The 11,308-nt window shown below is 41.3% G+C and overlaps 1 protein-coding gene across 1 annotated transcript in view; it reads right to left on the bottom strand.

The window, feature by feature from the left end:
• Positions 1 to 11,308, bottom strand: part of FBXL13 (F-box and leucine rich repeat protein 13) — a 260,497-nt gene that overhangs the window by 156,127 nt on the left and 93,062 nt on the right. The gene's annotated exons all lie outside the window — the stretch shown is intronic.

The raw sequence follows: 11,308 nt of genomic DNA, 5'->3' as shown, positions 1-11,308 counted from the left end.
AATGTCGGGGGTTTAAGTGGAGAGAAAATGTTTTGAGAATGATGTACAAATGCGCTTTACACAATTGATGTGTGTATGGATTGTGATAACAGTTGTATGAGCCCCTAATAAAATGTTTTTAAAAAATAATCATTTTATTGGGGAGGGGCTCTTAAAAATCTTATAACAATCCATCATTCAATAGTATTAAGCACACTTGTATATATGTTGCCATCAACATTTCCAAAACAATTTCTTTCTACTTGAGTTTTTGGCATCAGCTCCTCTTTTTTTTCCCCTCCCTGTGAATATATTCTTCTGGTTAGGAAGTTGGCTGTTTTATTTACTGAATGAGGTTTTCTATTAGAAAATGAACCATTTCCCTAAATAGTTACTGGTGTATAGACAGCATCCATTAATTGTTTGCTGACAAATGAAAATCATCCTAAAATTATTGGACTTCTAGGGTAAAAATAAATATTGGACTTCTGGGGAAATTTGCATCTATTTTTGACAGAATTATAAACTAGAAATACTAGAGACTCTCTCAATGCAAAGTATTAAAAAAACAACCAAACCCTCTACCATCGAGTCAACCTGGACTCGCAGATTCCTTTAAGGTATTAGTAGAGCTGCTCCTGTGGGTTTCTGAGGCTATAAATCTTGTACAGGTGGTTTTGAATTTCTGACCTTGTGATTAGCATTCCAATATGTAATCCACTACACACACACACACACACACACACACCTCCCTGCCATCAAATGAATCCTGACTCATGGCAACACCATAGGGAAGAACGGTCTCTGTGGTTTTCTGAGACTGCAACTCTTCACAGGAAAGCCTTGTCTTTCTCCTGGGGAACGACTATTGCTTTGAACTGCTGACCTTTCGGTTCGTAATCCAATGCATAACCACGTCACCACCAGGGCTCCCTGCTACCCCAGCAATAACTGATAAAACAAACATGCCATGTGGACTTCCAAAAGATCAGACCACCCAATCCAGGAAGAAGTACAACCAGCATGCTCTTCAGAAGCAATGATGGTGAGACTTCATCCATACACATTGGTCATATTATCAGGAGAGACCAGTCCCTTGAACAGGACAGCATACATGGTAAGATGATAAAAGGTCAGTGAAAAAGAGGAAGATTGTCAACGAGCTGGTTGAACAAAGTGGTTACAACACTGAGCTCAGTATTTCATTCTCTTTTAAATAGGGTGGGTATGACTCAGAACAGAGTTCACAGCATCTAACAACAGCAGCAGCGCGCGCACACACATATATATATTATAAACATTTTTAAACATTTTAAGTTTTCAGAAAGGGAAATCTCCTGGATTCCAATCCTTATAAAGCCAGCCTGGTGATGCAGTGCTGTGCTCTGTACTCCGCTTGGGAATGAGTGCTGCATTTCCTAACAAATGGGTTCGGTTTCCACTGACTGCGTGGGTGCCTACCTCCACTGCTGTCGTCGAGGGGATTCCAACTCATCGCTATGCTAAAGAACAGAGTAGAACCACCTCCATAGCATTCCCGAGGTTGCAATCTTACAGAAGCCGGCTGTCACATCTCTCTCCCTTGAGCAGCTGGTGACCATTTAGTTGGGAGCCGAGTGCCCAACCACTGCACACTAGGGAACAGGGGGAACTGGCCCTGTACAAAGCAGGGAGTTGTGGCTCGTCACAGGGAGAACAAATTCTAGTATTCGGAAAGAGAGAGCTAGGAAAACCCCATCTCTGGGCAAAGGGGGAAATAAGGCACCCAACCTGGGTTGAAAAAGAAAACACACTCTACAGGGAATTTGTCACCAAAACCAGCCATCGTGTGGGTTGGAATTTGAATTTCAATAATTGTGGGATCCAATTTGAGAGTCCTACTTTTGTTCGTTGGATTTCATATGTTAACATAAAAACATTTCCAGTAACTCTGGGGCATGTACCATTCCTAGCATTTGTCTGTCAGTTTGTCCTACTGTAGTGGCTTGTGTGTGCTTGGATCATGGAAGCAATGTCACTGGCATTTCCAATACCAGCAGGACCACTCAGAATGAACAGGTTTCAGCAGAGCTTCCAGACTAAGAACAGACTGCGAAGAAGGAATAAGCTGTCCACTTTGGAGGAAACAGACACTCAAAGCCTTATGAACAGCAGAACATTTCCAGAGACAGTGCTGGAAGACAAGCCCCTCAAGTTGGAAGGCACTCAAAATGCCATCAAGGAAGAGCTGCCTTCTCAAAGGAAAGCCTCCCACCATCATGATGTGAATGGAGTAAAGCTTTTGGGACCTTCATTTGCTGATAGGGCGCCACTCAAAATGAGAAGAAATATCTGAAAACATCCATTGATAACTGGAACATGGAGTGAATGATGTATGAATCTAGGAAAATGAGAAGTCATCAAAAATGAAATGGAATGCATGAAGATCAATATCCTAGGCATTAGTGAACTGAAATAGACTGTTATTGGCCATTTTGAATCAGAAAACATATGGTTTACTATGCTGGGAACTAAAACTTCAAGAGAAATGGCATCAGATTCACTATCAAAAAGGACATTTCAGGATCTAGCTTGAAGGACAATATTGTCTGCGATAGGACAATATCTATATGCACACAAGGAAATCCAGGTACTACAACTATCATTCAAACTTATGCACCAACCACTAGAGCTAGAGAGGAAGAAATTGAAGAATTCTACTTATGTCTTCAATTTGAAGTTTATCAAACATGCAATCAAGATTCATTGATGATTATTGAAGCTTGGAACCCAAAAGTTGGAAACAAAAAAGAAGGCATAATAGAAAATATGGTCTTGGAGATAAAAACATAGCTGGAGATCGTATGATAGAATTTTGCAAGACCAATGACTTCTATGTTGCAAATACCTTTCAACAGCACAAATGACTATACATGTGTACTTATTCAGTTGGAAAATACAGAAATTAAACTGGCTACATTTGTGGAGCCAATAGAAAAGTTCAAGATCAGCAGACAAATAGAAACCTGGGACTGACTGTGGAACAGACCATCAATTGCTCATGTGTAAGTTCAAAGTTAAGTTGAAGACAATTAAAACAAGTCCATAAGAATCAAAATCTAACCTGAATTTGAGACCAGCTCAAAATAGATTTTACTCATTGAACCCTAATGACAGAAGACTAGATGACCAATGGGATGTCATCAAGAATGCAATACATGAAGAAAGAAAAATATTATTTTTAAAGACAGGAAAGAAGGAAAAGATAAAAGTGGATTTCAGAAGAGACTCTGAACTTGCTCTTGACCATAGAGTAACTAAAGCAAGATGGAAGAATGGAGGAAGTGATGCAGTCAAAGATCAGAAAGGAAAACTTCAATGGGCAGCCCTAGAAGACGAAGCAAAATATGATAATGAGATGTGCAAGGATCTGGAGTTAGAAAAACAAATACTTAGGACACACTCCAGCAAATCTTAAACTGAAGAAATTAATGAAATAAGTCAAGCCCGGAGTTGCAATAATAAAAGATTATATGGTGAAAGAGTGAGTGATGAAGAAAGCATCAAAAGAAGATGGAATGAAAATAAAGTTACTATATCAAAACAAAACAAAAGCTAGAATTCAACCATTTAATTTAAAACGAACTAGAATTCAACCAAAAAAAAACAAAAACAAAACATTCCAAGATAGCACATGATCAAGAACAGATGGTACTAAAGGAAGAAGTCCAAGCTGCATTGAAGACGTTAGCAAACATCAAAAGTAGAGGAAAGAACTAGGAGGCAAAGGACATTTATAGAGGTCTAAATACAGGCATGTACATATGTAAATATATTTTTATATAATGATAGGGAAATAGATCTATTCACATATATTTATATGTTAAGTATTAAGGTAGCAGATGGACATTGGGCCTCTACTCAAGTACTCCCTCAATGCAAGAACACTGTTCTAATAATGTGGCATTCTGTGATGCTCACCTTTCCGATACAATCGCTGAAGACAAACTGCGGTGAAGTAAGTTGATGGTGCCTGGCTATCAAAGGATAGAATGACTGGGGTCTTAAAGGCTTGAAGATAAACAAGCGACCATCTAGCTGAGAGCAACAAAGCCCATATGGAAGAAGAACACCAGCCTATGTGATAATGAAGTGTCGAAGGGATCAGGTATCAGGCATAAAACACCCCAAACAAAAAATTATATTCATGTGAATGAGGGTAAGGGTAGAGTGGAGACCCAAAGTCCATCTGTAGACAATTGGACACCCCTCACAGAAGGGTCACAAAGAAGAGACAAGCCAGTCAGGATACAGTATAGCACCGATGAAACACACAACTTTCCTCTAGTTCTTTAGTGCTTCCCTACCCCACACCCCCACCCACTATCATAACCCCAATTCTACCTTACAAATCTGGTTAGACCAAAGCATATACACTGGTACATATAAGAGCTCACAATGCAGGGAATCCAGCACAGATTAACCCCTCGGGATCAATAATGAGAGTAGCGATACCAGGAGGGGAAGAGAAGGTGGGGGGAGAAGATCACAATGATCGACATATAACCCTCTCCCAGGGGATAAACAACAGAAAAGTGAGTGAAGGGAGACAGCAGTCTTTATAATAATTTATAAATTATCAAGTGTTCATGAGAGAGGAGGGTTGGGAATGAGCTGATAGCAAGGGCTCAAGTAGAAAGAAAATGTTTTGAAAATGCTGATGGCAACATATGTACAAATGTGCTTGATGCCATGGATGTATGTATGAATTGTGGTAAGAGCTGTAAGAGCCCCCAATAAAATTATGGTACTGGTGAAGAATATTGAAAGTACCATGGACTACCAAAAGAACACACAGATCACTACTGCAAGAAGTACAACCAGAATGCTCCTTAGAAGCAAGGACGATGAACTTTGCACATGTTACGTTGTATTAAAATATGTATTATTCTGGCAAACTTGTGATTGGCATTCTCAGTAATTATTATAAATTTTCGCTGACAATTAACCCCCTTGTTCATGCATACAGCGTCCACCCATGAAAAGATTGATTCTGTACAAGTGAATAATTCAAGTACTGTGATCTGGAGTTAGCCTACATTGGCCCAACATTCCTCTCTCAATAGGGCTTTAAACTATTAGTACCAGGGGCTAATCAAATGATCTATATTTCTAGATCATTATGCCCCAGGGGGATGATCAATAAGACTCTACCATAAATTAACAAGGAGGTTTGAAAGGGAGCCAAAGGCAGATTTAAAAAAAAAATCCAGGAATTGGGTTTGGGGGTCATACTAAATCCTAGCTCCAATTTAAGAATAATTAGTTCTCACATTATGGCCCTGCTCAATACTCGCACTTAGGAAGGGAATACAGAATATATAGGTACTACAGCAAAATGTGGTGAAGAAATTAGATGGTATCTGGCTATCAGATAAAATAGCATATGTGGTCTTAAAGGCTTGTCTCCAAACAAGCAGCCATCTGAGTGAGATGTCAACTAAGTCCACATGAAGAAGCTCACATGGCAGTTACATAATCTCCTGTCAACTTGAGTGAAGGGTTGGAGTCTAGCCTGTCAATCAGGTCATAGCTTCTGTGTGGTCATGGCTTTCTCCTGAGGATTCTGGGAACTCTGGCCTTCCTCCCCAAAGGCGGAACACACAGTCTCTCTGCTTCATATTCCTATTGACAAGCTAGATGGAGCTATGTTAATGGCAGCCAGAGCCTTGAAGCCGGAGAAGCCACATGGAGACCTAGGCCAGTGCTGAAATACTTTCACTGCCACTGGATCCACAAGACTTTCCACCCACTGGCCTGTGATCTTCCTGCATTTGGCTTCATTGCATGTGTTGTGTGAGTCTGAAGAGGACTTTATACACTGGTATTGAACATATGGGCTAAAATCGGACTTATGGACTTGATCTGGACTGGACTAGGATGTTTTCTTAATATACAATTACTCTTGGATATAAAACTCTCCCTTACACACATATGAGTGTCTCTGGATTTGTTTCTCTAGTCAACCTGAACTAACATACACACCATCATCAGTCACCAAAGGATTATAAATCATATAATCCTAAATTGAAGGAGGCAATAGTATCAGAACCTAAACTGTGAGAATCTGGTCTGCAGAAGGCTGTGGATGACATTGGGAGCCCAAGATACATTTGTGGGATCTACATAGAAAATAAGCCTTTGTCTTATTTTCTTGTCTTAGTCTCATTAGCATGCCTGTAAAAAACTAGGTCCGAGCCAACCAGTGGCTTCCAAAGGGATCAGCTGGGCCAGTTAAATTCAAGGCAGAGAGCTCAGCTGAGAGGTTAATGGGGCTATTTTTTGGAGTCCACAGGGGTAATTTTGTTAGGACAATCATAGGGGCAGACTAGGAAAGAGTTTTTAAAAAATGGAGAACCTATTTATTGGTGAGGAAAAGGCAAGGAAAGTTGTGCCAAGAATCGTTTTCCACTCCAAGAACACATCCTTCAGGGATGGCGAGCAAGAATGGTGTTGAACAACCTTAGTCAATCCATCTACAACCCTGATCTTGTGCCTTTAGACTTCTTTTTCGCTCCCCAAACTCAAATTACATTTGAAGGGAACATATTGGAGTCTCTCATGGAGACCCAAAGTGCCAGTTTAATGTGGTCTAAGAACATCTTACAAACTATATATGGGTCAGAAAACAAAGTTCTAAGGGCAGCAAGGGAATAAAAGAAATGGGTGAGATATAATGGCACAAAGAGAGCATCTCTACGTGCCCTGAACCCATATGAAATGACCAGCAGAAGGCCTAAGACCTGAGAGCCCTGCAGCTCAGGGTGGACAAGGAAGAAGCCAGAATCTTTATTCCAGAGACCTTGCTAATCATCGGGAGGTTACCTACTTCCTCTGAACCCATTTTCCCATGACCCCTCATGGCCTCTCTATTGTTTGGTTTTAATGTTATGTTTAAAGGATTTAACAAATTCACTGAATAGTTTGTCCATTTTGTGTGATATTATTCTCACCAAAGAATTCTAACAGGACAACCATAGCTTTACACAAATAGTCTGTTTGTTACATGGTTTTTAATAGTTTTATTGGCTTATAATTCACATCTTACAATTCAAATAGTTCAATCACATCAGGAAATATTGTACAATAATCACCACCATCAGTTTTAGAACATTTTCTTTATTCTTGGACTCATGTTATTAACTCTCCATTTCTCCCAACCTCCCCAGCTGTACCCCAAGTGTTATGCAGTTTTTTTTTAGCTCTTTTTCTAACCATGCTCTCCCAGCCCCCAGAGATTTGTGCTCTCCTATTTTTTAACAGCAACACGTAAAAACAAAAAATAACCTAGCACTTCTGTGAAACTCTCATGGGAGTGGGGGTGGCTAATGAAAAACAATGTATTATATCTATGAATTTTTGTGGGGTAAAATTATGGTATTGTAATAATAACCAAAAAAAACTAAATCCCAGTGGATCCTGCCCATCAACAAGATGTTCAATGTGGAGACAGATTTTTATCTGGAAGATAAACTGCCTCCATAGAAGAGAAAAAGCAGCTATTAGAATAAGACAATATAATACCTTTTCCAATAGGAGGGGCATTACTAATTTATTAGCTGGCTCATTTAACTACATCCTGCTTATGGCAGCTACATCTCATTAGTTCCATAGAACGTTGCCCAGAAATACCGAAAAGGCAGGTGTTTTTCAATTCTGCGTGAAATAAGCTGTTGCAAAATCAACTGTAATGGTCACTGTCTGTAAAGGCAGACTTTCTCCTAGGGAATTGGGCCATTGTTATGCACTATACATAGTGAGAAATTGAAAGCACTCCTATGAACTTGTACTTGGAAAATCTAGGAAAGACTCCCATGTGGAGAGCAGGCTGTTGCCAACATGGCAACCTGAGAAGAGCATCAGGCAGGAGAAGGCGAAGTCCTAATTCAATTCCACAAGCATGTTTACGATGCTCTTCTATCCAAGACATCCTGATCCAGACCTATGAGGAGGTGTGACCCAGAAGAACAAGGTAAAAAAATTGGGGGGTGGTTTCATGTTTTTTTAAAAGAAATTATATACTGCTGAAAGTGTATGAATGATTCAGAAGGATGCAGATGCTCTTTCCTATTCAATATCTGCCTGTACACCCTGTGTGCCTGGGAGAGCGTGGCTCTTCCGGTGAAGGGAGCGCATCCAGTGCTCCAGAAACAAAGGAGCAGCTGAGCAAATGGAGTCAAAGTCCACTTGGGTAGAGAAAATGATTGCTCATGGTGCATTGACTTAAGCATTGGGCTGTTTAAAGCCACCATCTATCCTGTAGGAGATAGATGAGGCTGTCTACTCCTGTACAGATTTACAGATTCACAAAGCTTCAGGAGCATGTCTACTCTGTTCTGGCATCACTATCGGAATCAACTTGATAGCAGTGGGGTTTGATCAGAGAAAGGGGAGCTGTAACAAAGAAGACAATGGAAGACAACCCCTTGTGAGCGAGAACCGTGAACCCAGCTGGAGTCAAGATGAACTTGACTCATGCCAACTCCATGTGTGTCAGAGGAGAACTGGACCTCAAAAGTGTTTTCAGTGCTAAGTTTTGGGGAAGTGGATCACCAGGCCTTTCTTCTAAGGTGCCTGTGCGCTATACCGCCAATCATTTGGCCAGCAACAGGGCTCATTGGCCATTTGTACCACTCAGGGACTCCAGGGGGAGAAAACAAAAGATAAAGAATTAACTAACAAATGCAAGAAGTCAACTCTATTTTAATGGGGTCCTACTGGCATACATCTCCATTGAAGAGAAGCAAGAAGAGTTCATCGGCTACCTTTGTAGGTAGACCAGAGAGCCAGCTGAGACTTTTCCAGCCTCGTGCCCACTCCGCACTCCTTCTGATTCCACCGGAGAAGAATGGCAGTCTTAGGCACCACTTAGAACAGTGGTGGCTGGGCGTTGTTAAATGTTCCATCATAAGGAAGAAGAGACTATGTACTAGGGAGATAAACAGATGCACCAGGCACACAAGGGATGTTTTCATTTTGACTTTGAATGTTGGACTAGGACCACTGGGAGGGTATCTGCAGCAGATTTATGAGTCTCAGATTTTGTAATCCCTGACCAGAAGCCCTGGTGGCACAGTGATTGGTTACACATTGTGCTGCTCACCCTGAAGGTCAGCAGTTTGAAACCACTGGTCCATCCTCCAAAAAAAAACAAGCTTTCCACTCCTGTAACGAGTTACAGGTTGTTATAAGTTAGCATCTACTTGCTGGCAGTGGGTTTCCCACCCCACCCCTCTCTCTACGACAAGCCAGCGTCCAAAGAAAAGAATTGACACATCCGCGTTGTTCTTGTTGTGAAGTGCCATCAAGCCAATCCCAACTCAGAGTTGCCTTCTGTACAGAAGCACCACCTGTTCCTATGAGAAGAGTGTTCGGGGTGGGACCTCAATCTCTTCTCTCGCCCTGTGGCATTAGAATGGTACTGGCAGGAGGCTTCAAAAATTCATAGCTGTATTCCATTATCTTTTCATTCCACTTCCCAATACACTCTCTGAAGACCCATCACGTGTTCCACACAACCGAAGAGTGACAGGGTGTTTTTGATGACTGATCACAAAGCCTTGAGTGTGTAGACAAGGGAGCTCTGACGTGGGGCGAGAGGTGATTAGATGAGATCAACTTTAATTCCCTTCGAGCACAAAGATTTTATTTTCTTCTCTCTCAGACAAGCCAGTTCTGAAAGAAAAGAATTTATGATGTTCCTGGTGAGAACGAAATCTATTCTCCAGAACACCAGCACCCCGACCTGTGTGTTAGATTGTCTGGGTAAGTCTGTTCCATGTGGGAATCCTTGCTGAAAGCACAGTAGAAACCAAACAAAAACAAACCCAGAGTAAACAAAATCACAGTATCCATCAACACCATCTATGCACCATGGAACCGGGAGACAGTGGGCACCGCCACACATTAACAGCAGTCTCTCCCCAGCTACTGTAGAATGCTTGGTTTGCAAAACACGTGTGCTGGGGAGATCATTCTGTAAGGACTCACGGTGGAAGTTTCTCAACAAAACTGAAGAAGGGATTCCCATTGGATTGATATGCCTATATTCCTCAAGGCTTATAAAATGAGAAAAGACAGGTGGAAAATGAGCAAAACACTCTGCTGGAAGGCTGATTTTCATTAAGCTAACTTAATCTAGTGACTGAAGAGGTGAGCCCATTAGTGCATTCTATTAGAGAAATGGAAACTGTGAGTGGATGGGGGTTTTTTTCTTGATGAAAGATAAATTATAAAGTAGGAGTTACATCTGGCTCGTTCTACATAATGTAATAGAGTCTGTACCCTGCCCGCTGTGTTACAGAGGGAACTCTGACTTGAGGGAGAGGAGGAATGGTCATGGGAAGAGATAAACTCTACTTTCAGTCAGACACAAAGGCTTGGTTTTAAAGGAATTAAGACGTCACTGAAGAGAGTATCTTAAGGTCCCCAGGCCTGTAGGTAGAACTGTCCCTGCATTGTTAGGGACAAAAGAGAAGCAGAGGAAGTAAAATGAAATTTTGATACAGGCTACAACATGGATGAACCTTAAAAACATCATACTGAGTGAAACAAGTCTTGTCATAAAGGAACACCTATTATATAATCTCACTTACCATATATACTCAAGTATAAGCCTACCTGAATATCAGCCAAGGCACCTAATTTTACCACAAAAACTGCATTAGAAATGTGCTAAGCATTCTGGTCCACAAAACCTTGAAGACGATATTCCTACTCAGAGCAGCCAATCCACAGAGAAGACTATATGGCTGGCCCCACAATGAGACCTGACATCCCTCACTGACCCATAGCCCTCCAGGGGACAACACTAGAGACACAGTGTGGGAGTTGCACCTGATCTGAGCCCACCACACCGAGGCAAAACACTAAGGGCATGCAACAGAATAGTAAGGGGAACAGAGGAATGAAGTCCCCAGGGAATACCAAAAAGAGACTTTGTGGAGGGCTTGGCACCCCATCAGACTCAACTGGAAAACACTCCTAAAGGCCAACAAACAGTCCTTGAACTAACTATAGGCTTTTCCTTTTTGTTGTTGTTGTTGTTTGTTTGGCTTTTTTTGTCATTGGCTTTTTGCTGTTGTTTCGTTTTCTTTTGTTGCTTTGTTTCGCCTGCCTTGTTTTTGTGCATGTTATTATCTTCACAGGTCTGTCCAAATAAGCTAGACTGGATGAACAATCTGGAGGAGAAAACAACGGGACTGATAGTTCTGGAGAGACATGGGAGAGGGGGAGGGGGGAAAGGGTAGTGGTGTTAACAAACCCAGGGACAAGGGAACAACAAGTGATC

Source organism: Echinops telfairi, unplaced genomic scaffold (assembly GCF_000313985.2).
Source record: "Echinops telfairi isolate 266 unplaced genomic scaffold, ASM31398v2 ScPeMD7_23;HRSCAF=83, whole genome shotgun sequence".
Classification (NCBI taxonomy): Eukaryota; Metazoa; Chordata; class Mammalia; order Afrosoricida; family Tenrecidae; genus Echinops; species Echinops telfairi.
Note: the sequence above shows the minus strand (reverse complement) of the source record. Positions and strands in the feature narration are given on the sequence as shown.